The sequence below is a fragment of the Triticum dicoccoides genome, chromosome 2A, assembly GCF_002162155.2.
Source record: "Triticum dicoccoides isolate Atlit2015 ecotype Zavitan chromosome 2A, WEW_v2.0, whole genome shotgun sequence".
NCBI lineage: Eukaryota > Viridiplantae > Streptophyta > Magnoliopsida > Poales > Poaceae > Triticum > Triticum dicoccoides.
In genome coordinates, this window is record NC_041382.1 from 469,881,942 (window position 1) to 469,892,522 (window position 10,581).

A 10,581-nucleotide genomic window follows, 5' to 3' on the forward strand; every position below is an offset into this window, starting at 1 on the left:
CCCAGCGATGCCTGTGATTCATGGCGCTCTCCACTTTGGAATTTGTAGCAGATAGTCTGTCCGCATCCTCTGTAGGAGGAGCATCCGGTGTTCGCCCCGTGTTAGCTTGCACCTCTATGTCCGGCCCTGGAACCCGACTAGTGGAGGCGTGACCGGCAACCTCTCCGGATATAGTCCGACGAGCATTTTTTCTACTAGGAAACATGGACTTCATTATATTTTAAGAAATACGACAACCACGGAGCGAGGTTTTGTATCATACCTCTGCGCCGACGTCTCAGTCCTGACCGCCTTCCTTTTTGGCCTACCCGGCTTCGGTGCCCCTTGTTGGCGAGTCACTGCGGGTTCGGTGTGGTGTCCCGAAGGCCTTCCCTGTAAAACACCATATGCATACGGTAGGTGAAGTGCATAAAAGGGGATCCTTCTCGGAAGTTGGGACTCCGGTTTTTTCTTACATGCGATGCAGGGAGTAGCCCAGGATAGTCGGCCATGATGGCCACCATGGCGTCATAGCAGCTCAGTTGATAGAATGTCCTGTCTATCAGCTCCACAAATATGTCCGGATCCTCTTCGAGTCCGGGATCGAGGGCCCGGTCAGGGTCCTCCGGTTGTGGAGGAGGGATGTTGACCTCCCTTACAGGTTTTCGCAGTTCCTGCCGTGAAACAGCAAAGAGAGTATTTATGACGAAGAATGCGGGAAGGTTGGGAGTAAAGAGTGATAGCTCACCCAGCTTGGAGGGTTGTGCATGGAGAATCCACCCCGTGGCTTAATACGGATGAACTCCTCTTCCTCTCCCTTGAACAACTCAGACAGAATTTTCGCTAGAGTAGCAGCGGAGTCCGGTCCCTTGCGCCCACAGTGGGTGGCATCATCTTCCCTGTTAAAGCACCACAGGGGGTGCCCTCGATATTGCAGTGGCTGCACCCCCTGCATTATGCATATTGACATAACCTCGATTATTGTCAATCCTGATTGAGCCAGCACTTTAATCCGGTCCATCAGGTAAAGGACTTCTCCGTTGTCTTCCTCCTGGGGGCTCCGTGGGCGCCAGCTTCGGCGTTTCTTCAGAGGAGCATTGTTGAACTCGGGAAGACCCCTCCGAATAGGATCTCGAAGGGGGGCGACCTCCATGTAAAACCACTCCGAAGGCCAGTCTTCGGACGTCTTCTTCGGGGTACCAGATAGGTATCCGGTCCCGGCGATGCGCCATATTTCAGCTCCGCCCACTTGATATAGCGACCCCTCCTGTGTGCGGGGCACAAGGCAGAATAGAGCCTCGCAGCCCAGAAACAGCTCACAAAGGGCAACATAACCAGCGATGTGTAATATGCAAGCGGGGGTGAAATTATGCAACTGGAGGCCGTAAAACTCCAGGAGCCCGCGGAGGAATGGATGGATTGGAAATCCAAGTCCCCTTAGTAAATAAGGGACAAGACATACCTGCTCCCCCTTGGATGGATTAGGGAAGCTCTTGGCTTGTTCCCCACCATTATAGGTGGCGAGCCCAGCTCGAACGGGGACCATATATGCTGCAGGGAGAAATCCCTGGGTCTGCAACTCTACTAATTGGTTGTGCGGGACGGAACACTTCTCCCAATCACCGGGTTTAGGGCTACGGGAGCGGGAGGAGGAGCTGCGATGGCCGGCCATGTTGGAATGGATTTTTCCGAGCGCGCTCCAATGGATACTCGCCGTGGGAGGATGGTGTGGTTTGGATCTAAGAATCCCCGTCCCTTTAATAGACAATTTATTTACATGGCTAGGGGGGCGAATGTAAAAATGCCCTGGCTCCTCGCATTCACTCGACACGTGGAAGATAGCCCTTATTCGGAGCAGAAGCCAAGAAGTGCAACATTTATGGGGAGCCAGACACTACTCAGCAGATATTCGGAATTTGGAGAAGAACCTGCCTTGCAATGCCGAAGACAAACTGCGCGCCGGACTCATCGTCATTGAAGCCTGGTTCGGGGGCTACTGAGGCAGTCCTGGATTAGGGGGTTTTCGGATAGCCGGACTATATCCTTTGGCCGGACTATTGGACTATGAAGATACAAGATTGAAGACTTCCTCCCGTGTCCGGATGGGACTCTCCTTGGCGTGGAAGGCAAGCTTGGCAATACGGATATGTAGATCTCCTCCCTTGTAACCGACTTTGTGTAACCCTAGCCCCCTCCGGTGTCTATATAAGCCGGAGGGTTTAGTCCGTAGGACAACAACAATCATACCATAGGCTACACTACAAAAAAAGACACATCCGTGACATTTTGGGCCGAACAATTTTTTTTCTGTCATACATATGACACTTCTATGACGATAATTGTGACAAAACCCAGTATCATCATAGATGTGGTGGGCTCCTACTTCTATGACAAAAATCATCACAGAAAATGGGCTTTTTGTCCTGGGCGGGCCGGAGATGCAGCTGCATGACATTCTTTGGGCCGTCCATGACGGAAAAAACCATGGTAGAAGCGAGGGGGAGGAAAATTTCGTGGAGTTTCCGATTACGGTGGGAGGTCGGGGGCCGAGCAATGCGCGTTTCTCTCATACACGTACGCGCGCGTGTGCGAGGCGTTGGCTCTAACTGAACCCAAGTGAGGCGTTGGGCTCTAACTGAACCTGAGCGATTGCACTGCAGGCTACGCGTTACTGTACCCAAGCGAGCGATCGATGGCTGTTAACTGAACCCGATCGAGCAATTCCTTTGCTACTGGTGCTAACTGAAGCCAACCGATGCTGCCTCTGGGATGAACAGTGAGCGTCGCGGGGGGGAGGGGGGTGGATGAACAGTGAGCGGTGGCGTTGCCTCTGGATGAACAGGACCCCGTGGTGTGGTGGAGGGGTGGATGAACAGTAGACGGTGGAGGGGTGCTCGTGGAGGGGTGGTTGAACAGGACCCCTTGGTGTGGAGGGCTGGATGAACAGTAGATGGTGGAGGGGTGCCCGTGGAGGGTTGGTTGAACAGTAGCCGGTGGAGTAGCGCGCGGTGGAGGTTGGATGAACAGGAGCTCGTGGAGGCTGGAGGAGGTCGACGGTAGCCCGTGGAGGCTGGAGGAGGTCGACGCCGGAGATGAACAATATCCCGTGGAGTCCCGTTTTGCGGTACGCCACACCCCTCCTGATGAATAGGACCCCCGTTTCGACCGTAGCGCTCCAACACAAGTCCGTTTCGTCCGTTTTGCGGTACGCCACACCCCTCCCGATCAACAGGACCCCCGTTTCGACCGTAGGAGGTCCGTTTCCTCCATTTTGCGGTATGTCAGACCCCTCCCGATGAACATGATCCCATTTCGAACGTGGTCGGTTGAACACAAGGCCGTTTCCTCTGTTTTTCGTTACGCCAGGCCTTGTTTCCATCGCATGTTCCGTCCAAGCCCTCCCGATGAACACGACCACGCATTCTGTTCCGACCCAGCCGGTTGGCTCCCACGCGTTCTATTGCCTCCCGATGAACACGACACATTCCGTTGCCTCCCCATGAACATGACGCATTCCGTTGCCTCCCCATGAACACGACGACGACGCTGCCTCCCCATGTACACGACGACGACGCTGTTTCTCTGTTCCAACCCAGCCATGTACACGAGCGCTGGCCGTACGTATGCGCGAGTAGGCGTTCGAGACCCCGCCCGTATGTACACATACGTGGCCGTATTTTATTTCTTGCACCCTGGCCGTTGTACGTACGTGTACATGCTACGTGCGCGCCTCTACTACGACACGTACACGCCTCTACTATGACACATGCGCGCCTCTACATCCACCAGTATATATGTACGTACACGTTCGTGACCAGAATGACAACGCTACGTACGCTTCGACCAGGTGGGTCCCGACTGTCAGGCACTTCCTTGCCTGCAAAGATGTAGCTGGTGGGTCCCAGTAGTCAGGGGGCGAATCGTTTTTTTGCCCGGACGCACTTCCTTGTGTGCGAAGATGTAGCTACTGGGTCCCAGCCGTCAGGGGCAAACGTTTTTTTCGGGAAATACGGTGGCCCGTCTGGTGGGTCCCCGTTGTCAGGTAGAGGAATAATTATTTTGCATGTAATAAGGAGGCACTTCCCTGCTGCGGCCATGGACCCAGCTGTCAGCCTCTCCATGTACAGTCCACGTTCGATGGAAGCCATTCCTTGACCACGTTGACCACGCTGCGCCGAGAGCACCAGGGCGGTGGACGACGGCGAGGCCTAGGAAGGGGACGACGCGGAGCCGGGGAAGATGCGGCAGTGGATGCCCACGCATAGAGGAGTACAAGGGTTCACTGGTTCGCTGCGGTGTGAGGCTGCCGTCGCGGCAGAATAACAGGGGGTGTGGGTGAGTAGAGGGATGGCCTGGCCAGCGGTGGGAGTAGTAGGGGGCGGTGAGGCCTCTGCCACATCGCAGCCGGCCATGGGAGGCAGGAGCACGAGGCACGACCTGTGCTGGTTTGGGCGGCTGGAGCAAGAAGACCAGAGGTTGAAGAAGCACTACGGCCGTTGGATGGACATCGTACGGTCACTGCAGCTAGAATCGTGCATATTGACTAAGTTGACAAAGCCCTCCATCCCCGTCAACTTAGTAGGCCCACAAGTCAACCTGCCACTATACTGGGTCCCAGCTAACAGGGGGAGTATTCATTTTTTTTGTGCGTAATAAGGAGGCACTTCCTTGTGTGCGAAGATATAGCTGGTGGGTCCGAGCTGTCAGCGGCGGTAATGTTTTTTCGCGAAATACAGAGGCCCTTTCGGTGGGTCCCTGATGTCAGGTGGAGAAATCATTATTTTGCGTGTAATAAGGAGGCATTTCTTTGCGTGCGGCCATGGACCCAGCTGTCGGCCTCTCCACATACAGTCCACTTCAGATGCATGTCGGTCGTTGACCATGTTGACCAGGTCGCGCCGAGAGCACCAGGGCGGTGGACGAGGGCGAGGCCTAGGAAGGGAACGACACGGAGGCAGGGAAAACTCGGCAGTTGTTTCCCATGCGGAGGGGAGTATGACTGTATGAGGGTTTACTGGTTCGTCTACCGTTGCCCGAGAATAACAGCAGGTGTGGGTGTGTAGAGGGATGGCTAGGCCAGCGATGGGAGTACGGTGGGGCGGTGAGGCCTGCGCGGCAGCAGAGTCGGCCGCGGGAAGGACGGAGCACACAGTCCCGCCGGCGCTTGTTTGAGCGGCTGGAGCAGGAAGAGCAGAGATTGAAGAAGCACGACGGCCGTTGGATGGCCATCCAACAGTCACTGCTTGTGCGTCAACCTTTTTTTAGGAAAGCCTCAAATCTGTGGAAAACAGCATGCAGCCCATCTGCCATTATTTCTAATAATTTACAACCCATTTGCTAATTATTAAGGTTTTTTTGGAGCCCATTTCTTTTTGTTAGCATTACAACCCATATTGTGGCCACGGTTAAAAAATTATACGAAATTTTGCATATTTCGGTGCGGTCCGAACTGTTTTTAATCCCGAAATTTCGACTCACATTCAAACTGATTTTAAAAATAAATGTATATCAATATAAAATCCAACAAATTCTCCACGCATAAAAATTAATGTAATTTAAAATCTCGAAATGAAAAAAAGATATATGAAACTAATTGCCGGTTTGATGTGTTTTAAAAATGTACAACCCATTTCTCATTACTGATGGGCCATTTCCCCGGCCAGCCGAATGGAAGCTCTCCTTGTCTTGAAAGATCTGCAGCCCAACAGGCCTGACAAAGTGACTTACTTGGCAAATCACAAAAAAACTGGGCTGTGGTCGTGGACCCAGCTGTCAGCCTCTCCACGTACAGTACTCTTCCGATGGAATGTCGTTGACAAAGTTGACCATGCTGCACCGAGAGCACCAAGGCGGTGGACGACGGCGAGGCCTAGGAAGGGGGCGACGCGGAGCCGGGGAAGACACGGTAGTGGATGCCCACGCGGAGAGGAGTATGAGGGTTCACTGGTTCGGCTGCTGTGTGAGGCTACCATCGCCGCAGGGCCTGGCTAGCGGTGGGAGTAGTAGGGGGCGATGAGGCCTCAACGGCAGCACAGCCGGCCACTGGAGGCAGGAGCAGGCGGTCTCCCCGGCGCTGGTTTGGGAGGCTGGTGCAAGAAGAGCAGCGATTGAAGTAGCAGCAGGACCGTTCGATTCAAATCCAAGGTTACTGCTGCTAGAATCGTTTGTTGACTAAGTTGACAAGCCCTGCGTACGCGTCAACTTAGTAGGCCCATAGGTCAGCGTCCCAACTGGTGCGCCCCAGATGTCAGTGTGAGGAATATTTTTTTTCGCGTAATAAGGAGGCAGTTGATTGCGTGCGGCCAGGCCAGCGGAGGGAGTAGGGTGGGCCGGGGAATCCTGCATGGCATCACAATGGGCCATAAGAGGAGGGAGCAGGCAGTCCCGCCGGCGCTAGTTTAGGCGGCTGGAGCAGGAAGATCATAGATTGAAGAAGCACGTTGGCCGTTGGATGGACATCCAACAGTAACTGCTGCTAGAATCATGTGTTCACTGACAAAGCCTTGCGTAAACAAGTCAGCCTCGAAATCTGTGGCGTGTACAGCCCATTTGCTATTATTTTTATAATTTTTACTCATTTCCTAATTCATATGGAATTTATTGCAGCCCGTTTTCCATTTTTAGAATTGCTCGCCATTTTCTGGTCAGTACCAGGGTCAAAAAATTAACTAAATATGTGGGAAATTTTGAAAATTCGCAAATTTTTGCTGGGAATGAAATATTCTTAATCCAAGAATTAATAGCCATACTATTTTTTAAATAAATTAGTACTATGTCATGTTAAATCCAATGAAATACGTATAAGATATCAGTGAAGAACAAAAACAAAAAAAGAAACTTATATCCCATTTGCTATAATTTTTTTTGAATTTTCAACCCCTTTTGATATTACTTTTAACAAACATTGACCATACTCTTAAGCCATGCCGGAATGCATCCCTCCTCGTCTTGAAAGATTTGCAGCCCAGTAATTCGGAGAAAACAAATAGGCCTAGCTTGGGTATTCTTCAAAAAGAAATACCGAGCTACCTATTTTCCCAAAGAACTGGTGCATGAGCATTTAGCTTTATTTATTTATTTACTTATTTATGTTTAGGGGGCCATGAGCATGTACCTGGGCCGGATTCATGTGAGAGCCTCCCTTCCAGTTAATTATGGGCTTCTCTATTGGGCCTTCATCAGTGGGCTACATGTTATCAACAAGTGGAAAATGTGTTCCGTACGAAAAATAGTATGCGCTACGTACGGTACGGGGCACTAAAGGATCGAACCATGCAACGACTTCCAAAACATTGTGTTTATCATTCTAACAACACATTTATTCAACCTACAGACGAAATATACTACTAATTGTACATTGAAAATAGCAGCAGCAGCAACCAGGGCTGGGGTGCAACAAAAGCAGTAAGCAAGCCAGAAGAGTGAAGACGCAGCTCTCTCTTCCAAACCAAACATCAACCATCATTACAAAAGGGCTACCAAAAAAGAACAAGTGTATGCATCAAACTAAATAAATATCCTACTACACCAAGTGTACGCATCTAACTAACGGGCTCAGTTAGACGTTACTATTTATTAAGCTGTGGAGATTGGCTGATGGCTTGAACCAGATGGGTGCCTGACGGGGGAAACTCCAGCCAGCAGATCGAAGTCTGATACTTGTGACCCTCTCTCCTACTTTGGGCTGCAGAGCGTGGCGGCACATATTAGGGTATGGTGCATGCAGAGACGCATGGTACACCGTGTACACACAGTTTGCCTAATGAACGAAACCGTGCTGCCATGATGATCCTTGCCGTCAGTTATCTCCTGGTTAATCGGATAATTCAGTCCGACAAACAGAGAGCGTGTACCAAGGCTACTTACCAGCCTCCAGTCAAAAATTCTTGATGGCCCAGAGAAGCTGGGATCCTGCTCAAAGACCTTGCAGTGACTGTGGTTGTATTCCGCAAAACAACACGTCCGGTACGTGCGAACGATCATCAATCTTTCGCCGTCGTCTAATCAAGCCAGGAACCACCTGCAACTACCATGCCGCTTTTCTTTGAAAGGTTCTGGGATTAGGAAGGGTAGGGACACCAGGCGGCCTACAACATCATATCAAGTTGGAGTCAAATAAAAAAGGGCTCTTGATTTAGTCAATCTTAAGAACAGCATGTTATGAGCATGAATAGTTTTTCAGCAAATGTTGACAGTAATATAAGCAAGCCATCATGATTTCATAGGAAAGTAACTTACTGTTGTAATAGCCGTTTGTAGTGATGACTGGAGTAGGCCAGCAATACGTCCAACCATAGAAGGAGTCGACAGCGTAAATGAAGCCCTTGTATTCAATGGCATTAGAGAACCATGGAGGATGTATGATCCTGCGATGGACGTGCAGATTTATCCACTTACCGCAGTGACCTGTGAGATAGGCGAGACCACAGTTGAAGAACACAATTAGCCTGAAGTCTTTATAATTCACAGATCTTGTGGGCACTTGGCAGATTACAACCTTGAGCAAATCAAACTTGGTATCATGTTGGCTACTGTAAGATTCCGAGTATTCTGGGCCGTGGTGCCAAAGCAGTGCAGTGTTAATCGAAGGAAGGGGGATCAATCGCCAGGTGTAGACCTCCACGAGCATCCAGCTGTCGCGACCGTCGACGAGCACCATCCAAGACGTGTTCATGCCGACCCAGTACATACCGTTAATGTAGTTGAGGCTGACGGGGATCGGATCGCAGTCAAGGTGGTTGATGCTCGCCACCCTACGATCGTTATGCTACGTGACACGCCATTTCTGAAGATCAGGCGGCATCAGCAAGCAAGGAGCTGGCTTAAAAAGCTCCGGCCTGAGGGCTTTGAGTAAACGGTACAACCCCGACGAGCACACGGCGAGCGGCATGGTACTGAGATTGTCCACACGCGAAACAATGAGCTTGAATACCTCTGTGGGGAGCGAATTACATCCACTCTTTCGGCGGACGCTGCTTGGTTCTGCTGTGGGTTAGTGCTTGGGTTTCGGACGAGGGAGGGAGGCGCCTTAGCGGGCATGGACGAGCGGACAAAGATGGAGAAGCGAATATGTGCTGCGGGAAGTGGACAGGTGATGTTGACTACAATATGCCGCTTGACTTACGAGACACATACCAGCAGCGTAGGGTCATATCGAAGTCAGACAACTTGCTTGAGTGATCACAGTACTGGTACTCCCTACAGTACCTGCTACTATGCCCTAACTTGCTTGAGTAGAGTAGTAGTAGTGGAGTAGGACTCTGCTCTACTACTAGCATCGGAGTAGTATGTTCTAATCTAAAATAGTTACAAACTTCAATGCCCGAGCGTGGAACGACTACGAACCGCCATCGGTGCTAACTCCAATCCCGCAAGTCATGGATTTGTTTCTTTTTAACTTCATGTATGAATCTGTAGCCAGCCTGCAAGTCATGTACACTGTACTGATAGTGGAACCCATAGAGTACTTAGAATACAAGATTAAGGATGCAATTAACTTTTTATAGATGGGGGGAATCATACACGTAATTAACTCAAATGGATTGGACGCGACTCTATTATTCTCCAACGGCAACCGGCAAATTTCCTCCCGCGGGCCGGAGTAGGTTTCTCGGTTTGCATGCGGGTTTAACGGAGGGGTTTGATGGAGGCGAGGAGGCGTGTTCAGCCGGGCGTGCAGTGGACGGCACAGTACTATTCGATTTGACAACTACAACTAGCATATTATAAAAAACAAAGAAGAGTAGTAGAGGTACAGATAAGAATAGAGACTAGGGAGGAGCACCATCTACTGCTTCGTGGGCTACTCCTGCGTTCCATTCGGCAGCCGCAACGTCCCCTAAAGCCACTCCCTCCTGCGCTCCACTCGATGGGCGCTGTTGAAATTTGGGAAGCGCACTCTCGTGACTGCTAGCAGCGACGACTTCACCGATGAGGACTTTTCCCCCGACCTCGGCAACCTCTTCCTCAACGACATGGGCGACAACCTCAACGCCAATGGTGCTGCTCCCGTTGCATCGTATGTGTTTCTGTCCTTCCTGTTTGAAATCGTGGTAGAATTCATGTTTCTAGTCTGTGTCCTAGATTCGACCTGTTCATCTACTATGCTAGTCCGCATGATTAGTTTAATCTCTGTTATAGCCGTCATGATTTATTTTGTAGTAAATCTCATAGTAACTTGCTCATATATTCAACTGGCGGAACGTCCCCTACAGCCACTCCCGTTTCATGGACGGCCTGGTCGATGCCTCCAAGGAGCCCTTCGTCTACTGCTATGAGTGCCCGGTGCCGTTTTGGGGCTCGCCGGCGGACATCGTGCATCACCTGACGCAGGCGTGCGGCAATCACTACTGGCCCTTGGCGAAGAACATCAAGTATGAGACGTGCTACCCGTTCACCATTCCGGAGTCGCTGGAGGATCAGCGCTGCCTGCTAGTCTCGGTGGAGGATGACATCGTCTTCCTCTTGATCGTGGCCACCGGCGAGGCCCGCGCAGGCCGCTGCCACATCTCTGTAGTGTGCGTCAAGGGCGACACCACTGACACTGACACTAACACGAGGCCTATGTTCGTGTGTGCGCTCACTATTACTACCCCTCGGAGG